Source organism: Rutidosis leptorrhynchoides, chromosome 10, assembly GCF_046630445.1.
Source record: "Rutidosis leptorrhynchoides isolate AG116_Rl617_1_P2 chromosome 10, CSIRO_AGI_Rlap_v1, whole genome shotgun sequence".
In the NCBI taxonomy this organism is placed as follows: Eukaryota; Viridiplantae; Streptophyta; class Magnoliopsida; order Asterales; family Asteraceae; genus Rutidosis; species Rutidosis leptorrhynchoides.
The window spans coordinates 100,791,542-100,809,188 of record NC_092342.1 but is presented as its reverse complement, the minus strand read 5'-3'; the positions used below and the strand labels follow the sequence as shown (position 1 = coordinate 100,809,188).

At 34.5% G+C, this 17,647-nt stretch overlaps 1 pseudogene; it reads right to left on the bottom strand.

Annotated features, from left to right (window-relative positions):
* Positions 1 to 244: 244 nt before the first annotated feature.
* On the bottom strand, positions 245 to 358 carry LOC139874080 (small nucleolar RNA R71; annotated as a pseudogene).
* Positions 359 to 17,647: the final 17,289 nt, after the last annotated feature.

Genomic DNA, 17,647 nt, shown 5'->3' with positions numbered 1-17,647 from the left:
CGATCTTGCCAACCTACCGAGGTATGGCTAACGAGGAACCATATGAACACGTCACTGAGTTTAATGAGATATGTGCTACTAATCAGGTAAACGGTTACACTGATGATAAGGTACGTCTGCGATTATTTCCTTATTCACTTAAAGATAAGGCAAAATGATGGTTTCTCTCTTTACCCGCCTAAAGTATTAATACTTGGGCGGTGATGAAAAAACGGTTTTTAGAGGAGTTTTATCCCATAAGTAAAACTTCAGACATGCGTACGCAAATAAAATCTTTTAAACAATTACTGGGTGAATTATTTCATGAAGCGTACGAGCTTTTGAAGGAGTTACTTAGAGCATGCCCACACCATGAGATACCAAAGTGGGAATTGGTTAAAATTTTTTATGATAGTTTGGATTCCCAAAATAGGCAATTCCTTTTGGCGGCTAGTGGTGGGGCATTTTTAACTCGATCTAGTGATGACGAGTGGACCTTCTTTGAGCAATTAAGCAAGGGTTCAAAAACCCAAGCTTCAGTTAATCGTAAACAACCTAGTACCTCCCGAGTGAATCATGTCTCCGATTCGGGTGGTTCATCTAGGAACTTAGAGCAATAATTAGATGATTTGAAAATGCTTATATTTAACAACCCAAACCAGGGTCTTGCTTGTAATGTTTCACATGTTCAGGAAGTTTGTGAGATTTGTGGAGATCCTTCTCACTTTGCATACGGATGTAGAAATGGGATTCCACCGGTAAATCAACAAATAGTGGAGGAACAAGTTAATGAGGTCCAGGGACAAAGATTTGATCCATACTCCAACACGTATAATCCGGGTTGGAGAAACCATCCTAATTTCAGTTGGAGCAATAACAATGCTCTAAATGCTAACCAAGGGAACCAACAAAGACTGCAAAACAACTTTCAAAACCAGGGTAACTTTCAGAACCAAGGCAACTATCAAAGAAACTATCAAAATCCTTATCCCAACAACCGATACCAAAACCAAAATAATTACCAAAATCAAGGTCAAAATCAAAACCAAAATCAAAACAGTACTTCACCCAATCAACCATCTAGCTCGGATGCCAAGATGGATGCGTTTATTTCCGAAATGCGAAAAATAGTGGAGGTGCAAAACAAGTCAATTGGTACATTGGCTAAGAAGATTGGTAATGTAGCGGAAAGTAAGGGAAATCAGGAGCCGGGTACAATTCCAAGCTACACGTGTCACGACCTACTTTTTCCGTTATCTTTTCCGTTAATTATTTAACGACCGTTAACTGTTAATTGTGCTACGTCATTTCTATGACCTATATTATTATATTAATAATAATATATTAATTATTAAATGTTATGTGAATAATTGTATTCATATTTTAATTTATACGTTTCTACGTGTCGCGGATTTCTATCCGGCGAATCTTTTCGGTTTTCAAACCAACGGTCGCGTTTTTGGGATATTTAAATCCTAAATATTTTAAATATGATATTTTAAGATCATATTATTATATATAGTATTTATATTTATTTTTCGTCGCGCGTTTGTTATCTTTCCGAATTTTTAATCGCGTAAGCGTGTTTTCGCGTTTCGGGTTTCGTTCGGGCTTTCGGGCCACAAGGAATTTACATTTAAGTGAGATGGACCAAGTGGGGCCCACCCCACTAAAAATTTTGTCCGAATCCATGGGGTATACTCCCCCTTGCTTTTTTTTTACTAGTTACTTTTCACTTCACAATTTTATTTCACAAAATATTATCTAAACCTAAATTGCATTTTTCTCTCCTCCTCATCCTCCCTCCTTGGCCATTGCCCACCTTCACCAACATCATCATCTTCATCAATTTTTCAAGCTTGGATCAAGAGATCATCTATGTAAACGCGTTCCTCGTTCCGTTCTCTACGCGATTATACTAATTGATTCTTGATTAGGGTATAAACCCTAACCCTAGAACTTTTAATTTTTATTTATTTTTCTGTATTTTATGTTTATATTGTTAGTATGATGATTATTAGTTGTTGTAATGTTGATTGTATGCGTAGAATTACTCGTAAACATATGTTTTCGGTTTGATATATTTGGGACAGCAGCTTTTTCGTGTGTTTCTGATATTGTAACTGATGTTGATCATAAAATAAAGTATATAAATGAGTTCCTCTCATCAAGACATTAATTTTAGACTCCGGATTCATGTTGTTTCGATTCCCGGAACCCTAATTATGATCAAAATGGTATTTTGTTAAGATTGAAATGTGATTTTGGTATGAACCTGGTTTGGTCCGACTTTGTGACCATATTTGGTGACTTTAGGGTGTGTTAGTGTGTTAGGACTGATGGTGGGGCGAACTTTCATGTTCGGGTCATCTCAATCCGAGCCACGAATCACCCGTTACGTCTAAAAAACACGTTATTGATTGAATTGAAGTTCCAAGTAGTGTATTGGCTGTATATCATGACTTGTGGACTGTTCATGGTGTGTTCTTAAGTGTACCAAAGTGTCGAGTGGTTTGCTTAGGCGGAGATATATGTAAGGCTCGCTGAAAACCGACACCCGGGGCTCAGGATACGACCCGATGAACTTTTGATTTAAAACTTGTGATTAATTATTAAACTTATGTTATAAATAATGGATTTCATTATCGTTTAATTACTTATGATAAAAAAAGTAATTATTATTATTTACAACTTATGATATAGATATTTATTATATCATTTAATTAATACTTATGATTTAATTAACATTTTAATTAAGCTTATGATTAATAATACTTTTATTATTAATGGAAAATACTTATGATAAGTATTAAACTTATATTATGAGATTACTATAACAAGACTTATAATAAGGATTAATTAATTATTTAATTATTATAAGGCTTAGTTATTATTTAATAATACTTATGATATGATTTAAAATTTATTATTAATTAATAATACTTACATTAGGACTAATATTTAATTAATTAATTAATTACTTATGTTATATTAATTATATCATTTAAACTTATATTAACTTTAATAATTCATTTTAATTTAATTAAACTTATGTTATGACATAATTAGACATATTTAACTTTAATAAACGTTATAACTTATATTATTACTATAAATTATACTTTTAAAATTTACGTTGACCATGTTTGACCAAGGTTGACTTTTGAGTTGACTTTCAGTTGACTTTTGTTGATTTTCTAATTAAGGAAACTTTCCTAACTTATAAACTTTCGTAAAATAGCAACTTTCTAAATTTGGAAACTTTCCAAAAATAGAAACTTTTCAAAAATAGAAACTTTTCAAAAATGGAAACCTGCTAAAAATATAAACTTTTTAAAAATAGAAAGTGTGTGTCCGTAAGCTGTTCCGATCAAACTGATGCATATTGAGTATTGTTCTATGACTACTTGCAACATGTACAATAGCTATCATACTAGGACTTGACCTAAGTTAGTTATTTATATCGACCTGCTTTATTTATAGGTCGGCGTTGTGATCATTCCTGATCACTGTACTACATTTGCTGTTCGCTTAATTGTGTTGGTTACTTTATTACTATTAAGGTGAGTTATAGTCCCGTTTTTACATACTTTTCAAAGTATATTTTTGGGATGTGATTACATGCATTTTATTTTGCGTTTAGACACAAGTGACAATTAAATTTAAATTATTCATTGTGAGTTGGACAAAAATATTTCCTAGTCTGGTAACTGTAATCATTGGTTTCTACCGGTGAACGCGAATCCTACGGATAGATCTATCGGGTTTGACAACCCCATTTCGAGCTAGTCGCGCTAGCAATTTATAATCGGAATGTTTAGTACTTCGTATTTTGTTGTAGATACACTGTCCAGTGTATATTTTTATAGTGTTTGGCAAGGGTAAATAAATGGTTAAGTGGTTACCAGGTGGCTCATTGATAATGGAATAATGTTTAATATTTTCTAACATTTTTAAATCTTGTGGTCTAAAGTTTATTCAATTATTTAAACCTATAATTCACTCAACCTTTGTGTTGACAGTTTACTCGCATGTTTTCACAGGTACTTGAGTTTATGTGATGCTTCCGCTGTGTTTAGAAGAGTCTGCATGCATTTGGGCAGATTTTTATGAAACAATTTATGAAACTTTGGCTTGCATTCGGTTTTTGAATAATTAATACTTGTGGGTTGTTGACAATGTTTTTGTGTCAACTTTGGATTATTAATATGTTGGGTTACTTTTAAACTACATATTTTGGTATGCTTTCCTTTTTAGGAAACTTTTGATATAAAAGAATGCAATGTCATTTATTAAATTCATTTAAGTTCGATCAAGCTGTGGGACCAAGTGACGGAGCCGTTAAGTGTTTTGACGGGGCTATCACAGTTGGTATCAGAGCTCTGGTTGTAGGGAACTAGGCGGTCTTAATGTGGTCAACCCGTGGTTCTTAGGGTGCATTAGAGTCTAGTCTACAGCCCGAACCTTTTGCTATAGCATTATTATGCATTTCATTTCGGATGTGTTATATCATTAGCATTTATATCTTTTGGTATGTGGTTTGTGGTTTTACTGTTTGCAGATGTCGACTTCGAGCGATAACTCAGTTGCTGCTCCTGCTCCTCCGGCTGCTGCCAGACGCCGTGCTGGTCAACCATAGATCGATGATCCTGTTCACTACTACTTTTCCACCCTTACCCATATGAACAGGGCTTACAATGAAGTGACGCGTATTAATGCTCTTAGTGATTGTATGCGTACTTTGCCACACAACGAGATGATGGACCAGATTCGAGGTAGTATGGATTCGTTTGTTAGCTTCAAGAACAATTTTGGGTTCGAGACTCGTAAGCGTAACCGTGAAGTTGACGCTAGGTTCGAGGCTCTGGAGAGCACAGTTCGTGGTTTGAAGGAAGAGTTGGAAGAAGTGAAAGGAAAGTTGCGAAAGTATGAGCCTTCTGCTGAGACTCATGCTGGCCCAGCTTATTACACCTGCTCTAAGCAGATGTGATATGATGATTCATGATTGATTACTTATTTCATAAGACTTAATGTCCTTTCATACATACATTTTTGGATTATGTACGGCGTTTTGCCGAGGATTTTATTAAGGTTTTGTTATAGGATGTTTTTTATTATGTATGGATGGTTATTTTTATGACATCTATTATCATTATCACATTTTATTTCTGATGTTGTGACTCTTGGCATGTTATATTATGCGTAATGTAGATCATGTATGTTAGATGCTATGTATGTTGTATGATGTTATCATAAAATATGTATGCATGTGGTGGTTATTTCTATAATAATCATAACTGTCATGTTATTACTCATAGTGGTTACTGACTATTATTTTAATGGTTAATCTTTTCGTGTTCGATCTATTCCTTTATAACACTGGTATTATTCTTAGTACTAACGGTCGTGTTATTCTGTTTTGAAGATCATGCCTCCTAGAGAGTCCAACAAAGCCCGTATCCAATGTCTTGTTACCGAAGGGATAGCTGCTGCTATGGCAGCGAATGCAAATGCTAATGCGAACAACAATCAGGTGGGATGCTCCCACAAAACGTTTATGGCAAGTCGCCCACAGGAATTCAGTGGTACAGAAGGACCCATAGGACTTACCCGATGGTTCGAGAAAATCGAGTCTATTTTCAGGGTTAGTCGAGTCCGAGAGGAAGACAAGGTTAGTTTTGCTAGCTGCACTTTGAAGGATAGTGCATTGACCTGGTGGAACAACTTGGTTAACAGTTTGGGAAATGATGTGGCTTATGGTTTAACTTGGAATAATTTCAAGGAAAGAATGATCACCCGCTACCGACCTAGGGGTGAGCTTAAGAAGTTAGAGGTTGAACTTAAAAACTTGAAAATGAAGGGCACCGAATTAGATGCCTACGAGCAGAGATTCTTTGAGTTGACTTTGTTGTGCCCTAATTTTTATGCCGATGAGAATCTTAAGATTGAAGCTTACATTGATGGGTTGTCCGAGAAAATTGAACATGGGGTTGAATCTAGTGAGCCCCAAACTATTGAGGCCGCGATGTCGATGGCTCATAAGTTGAATGATAAGATCTTTAGAAGAAGCAAGGCTGCCGTAACCGAACCCAGTGAAGAGGCTGTTAAGAAAGCTGATAATGGGAAGAGAAAGTGGGATAATAATCGCAATCAAAACCAAAATCAGCAGAAAAAGCAGGATACTTCTGGTTCGAATAACCGCAGTCAGCGTGTGTGTCCACGTTGTTACAAGGCTCATGATGGTTTCTGTACCGTGACTTGCAAGAGGTGTTCCAAACAGGGACACATTGCTAAGGATTGTACGGTGCTTCTGCCGGGTTCTACTGCTCCTGCTGCAGGTGGTAATAATGGTAATAATGCTGGTAATTGAGGTGGTAATGGTAATGGCAATGGAAAGTCGAATAATGCTGGTAATCCGAGAGTGTGTTACGAGTGTGGAAAGCCGGGGCATTTCCGTGATGCCTGTCCCAACAAGAAGACTGCAGACACTGCGCGTGGTAGAGCGTTCAACCTTAACGCTAGGGATGATGAGGAAGATCCTAAACTTTTTACTGGTACTGTAATGACCCAGAATTTTCAGACCAAATTATACTTATGAGATTAATATTTACATAAATTAAACCATACCAACATGATAAGCAATCCAAATTGTTGAGACTTGTGTTTTTGAAAAGAGTTTTACACAACGTTTGACCGTCCAATATGACCGATGATATCACGAACTATATAACATACGATAATTATATGTTTGTGTATATATATGTATTTATATATATTTAACATGATCTAAGGATGGTTTAACATCTCATTGTGTACTAATGACAATGAGTTATAAGTATATTTTGAAACTACTAACTTAAGTTTTCAAAACGATAACTATACGTAACATTCTTTGATATATATACTTATAATCTATAATGCTTATACATGTATCGTATATATAATGTATTTAATCACTTTTTAAGGACTTAAATACATAAAACAATATAAGTATATTCACAAAAGATAGCTATATTTGAATTCTCATTCCGTTTCCTCAAGATTTCTATACGTACATCTAGGGTATATGTACCCGTATCATACCCAGCTTCTATACGTATTTACTATTTGTATATACACATCAAATCAACATCCTAATCAACATTATTACTGCTCTAGATATGAGGTAACTAGAATTTGTCAAGTAGTATGAATTATTAGTAAGAAAACAAAATTAGGAATCCTTTTCTTTCTTTATAAACTAAAAACGTTTTTATAAATGAACACCATTTCTTCACTCCATTTTCTCATACCTACACCCTCATTTCTCTCTCAAAATACTCCTAACTTCATACTTGATCATCTCCAAGCATTTTCCCCATCATTTAGCTTCAATTACAAGCCTTAAACACCATAAGAAAACTCTTTCAAGAACATATCAAAATAACCACCCATTTGAAGAAGTTTACTTCCAACCTTTTGATCTAACTTCACCACTCTTTGATTCCAAGATTATTTCTTATCTTTTGCAGTAACTTTGTCCAAGTAACTTGAGGTAGTAACCTTGTTCATAATCTTATTCAATTCATATTCATATAGCTATCTTATTTTGTGGTATACAATTTTAACAACAAGAACATAGTTTGAATGATTTCAAACTTGTTCGCAAACTAAATAGATCCTTCTAACTTGACTTTTAAAACACTTCAAGACCTGTAATATATCATAATGATATGCTAACCTAACAAGATATAACTTGGTTTTACAAAGAACATCTTAAAAACTGAATCTACGTCGTCGAAGTGCAATCGGGGGCTGTTTTGGGTTGGATAATTAAAAACCATCTTGAACTTTTAATTGGAAGTTCATGTTCTGGAAAAATGATATTTCTTATGAATATGTTAACACATAAAAATTTTATGGTTTAACTCAAAGTGTAAGTATTTTTAGAAAAATGATCATTAAATGTTGTTTTTATGATGGAAAATGATCACTTTCATAAGTTTCACCAAAGTTTGACCTATAACCTATGATTTCGAAAACAAACTAAGGTATTTTCAGTTCATATTCTTAAATTTTGACTCGATCCAAGGAAGTGGCAAGTTGAACCAACAAAAATAGAGTTGTAATGAAGAAACTACGACTAAAAGAAGATTGGGTATCCGATGCTAGTTTAGCTACGAAAATATTTGGAGAAAAAGTAAATTAATCATATCTTTTCTAATTAATATGATATTTTATATATAATTACTTATGATTTGATTTTATATATTTCAGGACCACCCGTAAACAACACGAGAAGATTAATCATAAGACCTCATTATTGTGCGCAACACGCAATTTGACAACACGGTACTTTATGTACGCAACACGTCATTTGACAACATGGTACCATGGGTCGAGATTAATTCTGATCAACACGAATACGATGGGGTCTTTATTTATTTTATTTAAGCAACTAATTGTGGACCACTAACATCGGACTGCTAACTACGGACTAAAAAAAATATTAAAAGTATTAAAAGTATATATATATGTAACGATTACTTAAAAAGAAAATATGTTGATATATTATATATATGGTTAGGTTCGTGATATCTATCGGAGACCAAGTCGAATTAAATACCTTCAAGGCAAAAGTGAGTTTCATTTGCTCCCTTTTTAATTGCTTTTGCAATATATATTTTTAGGCTGAGAATACATGCGCTGCTTTTATAAATGTTTAGAAAATAGACACAAGTACTTAAAAATATATTCTACGTTGAGTTATACCACTGGCATGTTTCCCTGTAGCTTGGTAACTACTATTTACATGGGTATTGTAAACGCGAATCCTGTTGATAGATCTATCGGGCCTGACAACCCCAACCAAACTGGACGACCAGTATTCAACGATTGCACAGTACTTCGTTTTGGTGACTACACTTGGTACGGTGTAGTGAGATTTCATAATAAAGGGAATATGCGACGTTGATTAAATGTTAAGTATGGTTACCAAGTGCTCAACCACTTAGAATGCTTTACATACACTTGCGAGTGTATTATGTTTATGATTATGAAATCTTGTGGTCTATTAACATATTGAAATGATTGTTATGATAAACCTATGAACTCACCAACCTTTTGGTTGACACTTTAAAGCATGTTTATTCTCAGGTACGAATTAAGTCTTCCGCTGTGCATTTGCTCAATATAAGGACATTACTTGGAGCCGATCATCGCAATGGGACCAAATGTTGATGACTTCGTCCAGGTGGATTAGGATGGGTCCTTTCAGTTGGTATCAGAGCGGTGGTCATAGCGAACCAGGTCTTGCATTAGTGTGTCTAACTAGTAGTTGTTAGGATGCATTAATGAGTCTGGACTTCGACCGTGTCTACATGTCAAAAGTTTTGCTTATCATTTCTAGTCGGAAATCATCTGTTTATCATCCTTAGAAAATTACCTGCTTATCATTCATAATTCTAGACACGTTTTACTGCATTTACTGCATTGATAGTGTATAGACGAATTCTTATCTTAGCATATCTGTTATTGCGAACTTTGACTGATATCTTTTCAAAGATTCTCCGTAATTTACGGGATTTTGGTATTATATATACATATGTAAATTATGTATTGAAGAGTACCAAATCTAACTCCTATAATCTATTCCATACCAAAAATTCATTTTCCCCATTATACAAGATGGATTCCGCATGTAGTTCGAATTCTTCAGATTCCGACAGTTATGCCGATATGGATTTCCATTCGGGCTCCGAAAGCAGCGTCACCGGAATGGATCAACCAATTTTCCATCATCTATTCTGGATGAATTGGGGATGGGTTCGTAATATACTAAATCACTGGAGACAAGAAGAAGGTGATCCATTCCATCCATCAAATTGCCCTCTTGGCGATGAACCTGAAGCACTTACCGGTGAACCTATTCGAAACACTATTTTCTCTCTCATTTCTAGAGTATCTCGTTACGATTATATACTATCCCATATTACAAATCTTGTTCATTCTCTCGCTCCAACCGTCAATCATCCCGGTGTACTAGCAGAAGTTAACGAACTTCGCGCTCGCGTGACGGCTTTGGAGAACATGGTGCGAAGGTTGCAAACACCAGCAGCAGCACCAGCAGCATAATCAGCACCACCATCAATAACATCAACAATACCATCATCACCACTAACAAACAACATCCGCATCACACATCTCGACATCATAATCTGTCCCACAAACATCAACATCATACGCACCATAGATACCAAGGAGTACCAACAATAATGAACGATGAAGTATTGATCCATAACTTCATTGATATTCTGCGAAGAATATGTGGTTTCAAAAAGTTTTAGAGATTTCTTATTCTAGCTCAAACCGAAAAGCAAATGAGATTAATATCATATTAACTCATTAAATTCATGATTTCATCTGAAGAAAATATATATGTATATATGTTTTCATAAAGATTGTAATTAAAAGTTCTTTTGTACAAAATATTAATGGTGAAATTTTTTTTTTTAACGGGTAGGTAATACCCGAGGAATAATTAGATTTCATCTTAATAAGTTACATTGTACATTCGTCGAAGCTGATTCAACAGTCATTTACTATCCTACTTACAACCACCGATATACGTATCCGTTCACCGCAGAATAACCATTTTCATTCAATTTCATATTTGGATTTTGACTTCCCAGAATCCAACAAGTGGCATATGAAGAAAACATATGACAAAATAAAATCTATTAGAAACAAACAAATTAACTATGAAAAATTTTGTTAAGAATCCACGCTAACTGTTCCAGCTAACTGTTCCTAGCTAACTGATTACATTTTATTTATCGCAGTTTATTTATCGCAATTTAATTATCGCACTTTTATTTATCGTCATTTAATTTCTGTAATTATTTTACTCACTTTAAATATCGGGACACGTATACAATATTTTGACATATCATATCGACACATCTATATATATTATTTGGAATCACCATAGACACTCTATATGCAGTAATGATCGAGTTCTCTATACAGGGTTGAGGTTGATTCTACAATAATATATATAGTTTGAGTTGTGATCGAGTCTGAGAGGTATACGGGTCACGGCACGTATTAATTAATTCGTATATTATATATTAAACTATATATGAATTATTGGACTGTTACTGTGGACTAATGACATTGGACAATTAAAATAAATTAAAATATTGATTATAACATATGAAACTAAACATTTCTTCAAGATTGCCACTTGATTTCATCTTAAACCTCATTGTATCTTGACGATTACAATCAGCGTTCAAATCTATCATGAATCTTAAAAACACCTCAATCGAGAGGATAAACCAACCGCACTTCATCTACGGAAGAAAAGATTGATGCATATAGTTATGCACCTGAAAAACCCTTGGAAACTGAGTAAACGTTTGACACGTATCTGTTCTAGTTCCTTTGACATTGTTATTACCGAAGATCGTTTTGCAATCCCTTTCCAAAGTAGCTAATTTTGTCACAGCTCCAGCAAGTCAACTCCGACTTTTCATCTGAAACAACTTTATTATAACCGCGATATATATGCGTACTCTTTATTGTTACTGGGGAACCTTTTATATTCCACAATATTACCATCAGCGATTAATCATTCTAAAAACACAATTCTCCTGAAACTACCTCGGTTTGATAACCGATGACCCAGATCAGTTAACTTTGAAAATGCTGACGAACCAGCATGTTGTAGATGATCTTAATGGCCAAAAGTTTGATGATAAAGAAAGGAGTGTTAGGAACGCTCGATAGAAAATTTAGTACCGAAAAGCGGATTATGTGAAACTATGAAGAAAGCCGTGGACAAATCACAAAGAATAAGTTTGCCTTCAAAGAATCCAAATGATTCTGTGCCTGCTGAAATCGTTAGCAAACATCTTATTTCTCATTCTAAACCTTCACAGAAAAATCTTCTTCATCATCCATTGATATTAGAAATTCTAAGATATTCTCGTATGTTCTATTAAAAATATCCTCCATATTTCTGGCGATAGTTTCACAACTATTCTTATCTAAGATCATTTATCTCTCCGTAATATCTGCAACATAAAAGAAACTGTGTTAGTTTCTAAATTCTGAAACCTTCGAGTTTAAAATATGAATGTTTTGAAGTAGTGTTGGGAACTGAAGCATGGATTAGTATAATATAATGACACTTGATCAACGTCATTATATTACAGTAAGTCATGCTGAGTTTCTAATGAAGCATGATGATTCACAGTACCGTCATCATGTGCCATTTACACGACTCTTACATTCTATCTAATCTCTAAACATATCAAGAGAATATTTTTCTGGATGACTCGGTCTTCTCCAGGGTATTCTGGTAATTTAACAAATCAAAATCGTTCTATTACCATTTTCTTCTTAGAGCATTAGCTATGTTCATTCTGAATTTCATATCTACAAATTCCGAACCATTACTCGCTTGACTCGAAGTCGGGAAGAGAAAACGAAAGCATGAAGCTCCGAAAAATAATGAAGAATATAAACTTCGATAATAACCCCGAAATTACAAACCGTGTATATCGATGCAGATAGCAATATAGAGACACGGGAAAATTAGAAATACTATAAACACAAGAGTATAGTAGAAGTAAATAGATTCTTCTGGTGGTAGATGAAAAAGAAGAATGACAGATATAAAAGTTAGGAGTATATCAAGAATCAGGACCGGATGGAGCATATTGATGAATGCTTTAAACTAAGAATCAAGGGAGAAAGAATAGAAGGTGTGAGTCGTGGAAAATAAGGAAACGAAGGGGTGAATTTATAGTGAAATATCCGACTGAGCAATCGAAACAGATTATTGCATATAATCAAAGAAGATCCTGATTTCCTTAATCACCAAAGAATCAAATCTTATTACGTAAGATTCTCTTTAAATCCCTTAAATCCCGGAAATCAATCATAACTACGTCATCGGTTAAGACGAATATATTTTACTAATCTCACTCTTTTACGATAGTCTCATTTATATTCTTCGCATAATCGAATCGTTTTATCTACATTACTCAATGATGATAAAACTCCATTATCACCTTATATTTGTCATGAAAACCTTCTTATTGTTATCCATAACAACCTCTATCAAATTTCGGGGACGAAATTTCTTTAACGGGTAGGTACTGTAATGACCCAGAATTTTCCGACCAAATTATACTTATGAGATTAATATTTACATAAATTAAACCATACCAACATGATAAGCAATCCAAATTGTTGAGACTTGTGTTTTTGAAAAGAGTTTTACACAACGTTTGACCGTCCAATATGACCGATGATATCACGAACTATATAACATACGATAATTATACGTTTGTGTATATATATGTATTTATATATATTTAACATGATCTAAGGATGGTTTAACATCTCATTGTGTACTAATGACAATGAGTTATAAGTATATTTTGAAACTACTAACTTAAGTTTTCAAAACGATAACTATACGTAACATTCTTTGATATATATACTTATAATCTATAATGCTTATACATGTATCGTATATATAATGTATTTAATCACTTTTTAAGGACTTAAATACATAAAACAATATAAGTATATTCACAAAATATAGCTATATTTGAATTCTCATTCCGTTTCCTCAAGATTTCTATACGTATATCTAGGGTATATGTACCCGTATCATACCCAGCTTCTATACGTATTTACTATTGGTATATACACATTAAATCAACATCCTAATCAACATTATTACTGCCCTAGATATGTAGTAACTAGAATTTATCAAGTAGTATGAATTATTAGTAAGAAAACAAAATTAGGAATCCTTTTCTTTCTTTATAAACTAAAAACGTTTTTATAAATGAACATTATTTCTTCACTCCATTTTCTCATACCTACACCCTAATTTCTCTCTCAAAATACTCCTAACTACATACTTGATCATCTCCAAGCATTTTCCCCATCATTTAGCTTGAATTACAAGCCTTAAACACCATAAGAAAACTCTTTCAAGAACATATCAAAATAACCACCCATTTGAAGAAGTTTACTTCCAACCTTTTGATCTAACTCCACCACTCTTTAATTCCAAGATTATTTCTTATCTTTTGCAGTAACTTTGTCCAAGTAACTTGAGGTAGTAACCTTGTTCATAATCTTATTCAATTCATATTCATATAGCTATCTTTTTTTGTGGTATATAATTTTAACAACAAGAACATAGTTTGAATGATTTCAAACTTGTTCGCAAACTAAATAGATCCTTCTAACTTGACTTTTAAAACACTTCAAGACCTGTAATATATCATAATGATATGCTAACCTAACAAGATATAACTTGGTTTAACAAAGAACATCTTAAAAACTGAATCTACGTCGTCGGAGTGCAACCGGGGGCTGTTTTGGGTTGGATAATTAAAAATCATCTTGAACTTTTAATTGGAAGTTCATGTTCTGGAAAAATGATATTTCTTATGAATATGTTAACACATAAAAATTTCATGGTTTAACTCAAAGTGTAAGTATTTTTAGAAAAATGATCATTAAATGTTGTTTTTATGATGGAAAATGATCACTTTCATAAGTTTCACCAAAGTTTGACCTATAACCTATGATTTCGAATACAAACTAAGGTATTTTCAGTTCATATTCTTAAATTTTGACTCGATCCAAGGAAGTGGCAAGTTGAACCAACAAAAATAGAGTTGTAATGAAGAAACTACGACTAAAAGAAGATTGGGTATCCGAAGCTAGTTTAGCTACAAAAATATTTGGAGAAAAAATAAATTAATCATATCTTTTCTAATTAATATGATATTTTATATATAATTACTTATGATTTGATTTTATATATTTCAGGACCACCCGTAAACAACACGAGAAGGTTTATCATAAGACCTCACGATTGTACGCAACACGTCATTTGACAACACGGTACTTTATGTACGCAACACGTCATTTGACAACATGGTACCATGGGTCGAGATTAATTCTGATCAACACGAATACGATGGGGTCTTTATTTATTTTATTTAAGCAACTAATTGTGGACCACTAACATCGGACTGCTAACTACGGACTAAGAAAAATATTAAAAGTATTAAAAGTATATATATATGTAACGATTACTTAAAAAGAAAATATGTTGATATATTATATATATGGTTAGGTTCGTGATATCTATCGGAGACCAAGTCGAATTAAATACCTTCAAGGCAAAAGTGAGTTTCATTTGCTCCCTTTTTAATTGCTTTTGCAATATATATTTTTGGGCTGAGAATACATGCGCTGCTTTTATAAATGTTTACAAAATAGACACAAGTACTTAAAAATATATTCTACGTTGAGTTGTACCACTGGCATATTTTCCTGTAGCTTGGTAACTACTATTTACATGAGTATTGTAAACGCGAATCCTGTTGATAGATCTATCGGGCCTGACAACCCCAACCGGACTGGACGACCAGTATTCAACGGTTGCACAGTACTTCGTTTTGGTGACTACACTTGGTACGGTGTAGTGAGATTTCATAATAAAGGGAATATGCGACGTTGATTAAATGTTAAGTATGGTTACCAAGTGCTCAACCACTTAGAATGCTTTACATACACTTGCCAGTGTATTATGTTTATGATTATGAAATCTTGTGGTCTATTAACATATTGAAATGATTGTTATGATAAACCTATGAACTCACCAACCTTTTGGTTAACACTTTAAAGCATGTTTATTCTCAGGTACGAATTAAGTCTTCCGCTGTGAATTTGCTCAATATAAGGACATTACTTGGAGCCGATCATCGCAATGGGACCAAATGTTGATGACTTCATCCAGGTGGATTAGGACGGGTCCTTTCAGGTACATTCTCGGTCAACGATTTATCAGTTTATGTACTACTTGATTCAGGGGCTGATTTGAGTTTTGTGCCGAGTAAATTAAGTCCAAAAATCAAAACACCGTTAACTCCTTTAGACAATACTTATGTTGTTGAAATAGCTAATGGTAAGGTACTCACTGCTAAGACTGTGCATCGTAAGTGTAACATTAGTTTAGCAGGTAGAGATTTTGAGATAGATTTGGTACCGATTGAACTTGGTAGTTTTGATGTTGTTATTGGAATGGATTGGTTATCTGTGAATCGTACTGAGATTGTGTTTATGATAAAGCTATTCGTATTACTAATGTGGTTGGAGAGCCGCTGATGGTTTTTGGAGATAAGAGGTGCCGACAGTTAAATCTTATTAGCTGTCTGAAGGTTCTTAAACATCTCCGCAAAGGCTGTCATGCTATTCTAGCCCACGTTGTTGATTCCGAAAGAGAAACGAAGAGTGTTGGATATGTTCATATTGTTAGAGATTTTTCCGAGGTATTTCCCGAAGATTTACCTGGCCTTCCGCCGCAACGCGCGGTAGAATTTCAAATTGATCTTGTTCTCGGTGCTGCTCCCGTAGCACGTGCTCCTTATCGTCTTGCGCCTTCTGAACTTCAAGAATTGTCAAGCCAACTCCGTGAGTTGTTAGACAAAGGTTTTATTCGTCCTAGTTCGTCCCCTTGGGGAGCTCCTGTTCTGTTTGTTAAGAAGAAGGATGGTTCTTTTCATTTGTGCATTGATTATCGTGAGTTGAACAAGCTTACTATTAAAAACCGTTATCCCCTTCCGAAAATTGATGATCTGTTCGATCAGCTTCAGGGTTCATCTGTTTATTCAAAAATCGATCTTCGTTCCGGCTATCATCAGTTACATGTTAAAGAATCTGATGTTTCGAAAACTGCTTTTCGCACCCGTTACGGTCACTTTGAGTTTCTTGTTATGCCGTTCGGATTGAAAAATGCACCTGCTGTGTTCATGGACCTCATGAACCGTGTGTGTAGACCCTATCTGGACAAGTTCGTTATTGTGTTTATCGACGACATCCTTATTTATTCGAAGAGTGATGAAGAGCACGAGGAACATTTGAGGTTAGCGCTTGATCTGTTAAGAAAAGAAGAGTTGTACGCTAAGTTCTCTAAGTGTGCATTCTGGTTACGAGAAGTTCAATTCCTTGGACATATTGTTAGTAAGCAAGGGATTCAAGTTGATCCTGCTAAGATTGAGGCGATTGAAAAGTGGGAAACTCCGAAGACTCCTTCCCAGATTCATCAGTTCCTAGGATTAGCAGGTTACTATCGAAGGTTCATTCAAGATTTCTCTCGTATCGCAAAACCTTTGATTGCTTTAACGCATATGGGGAAGAAGTATGAGTGGAAGGATGAACAAGAGGCTGCTTTTCAGATTTTAAAGAAGAAGTTGACTACCGCTCCGATATTGTCACTACCTGAGGGTAATGATGACTTTGTTGTTTATTGTGATGCTTCACGTCAGGGCTTTGGCTGTGTTTTGATGCAGCGAAATAAAGTCATTGCGTATGCGTCACGTCAATTAAAGATTCACGAGCAGAACTATACAACTCATGATTTAGAGTTGGGGGTCGTTGTTTTTGCACTTAAGATTTGGAGACATTATTTGTATGGGGTCAAGAGTACTGTGTACACAGATCACAAAAGTCTTCAACATATCCTCGCTCAGAAACAGTTGAACATGAGACAACGAAGATGGATTGAGACGTTGAATGATTACGATTGTGAACTTTTGTATCATCCGGGTAGGGCCAATGTGGTGGCAGATGCGTTGAGTCGTAAAGA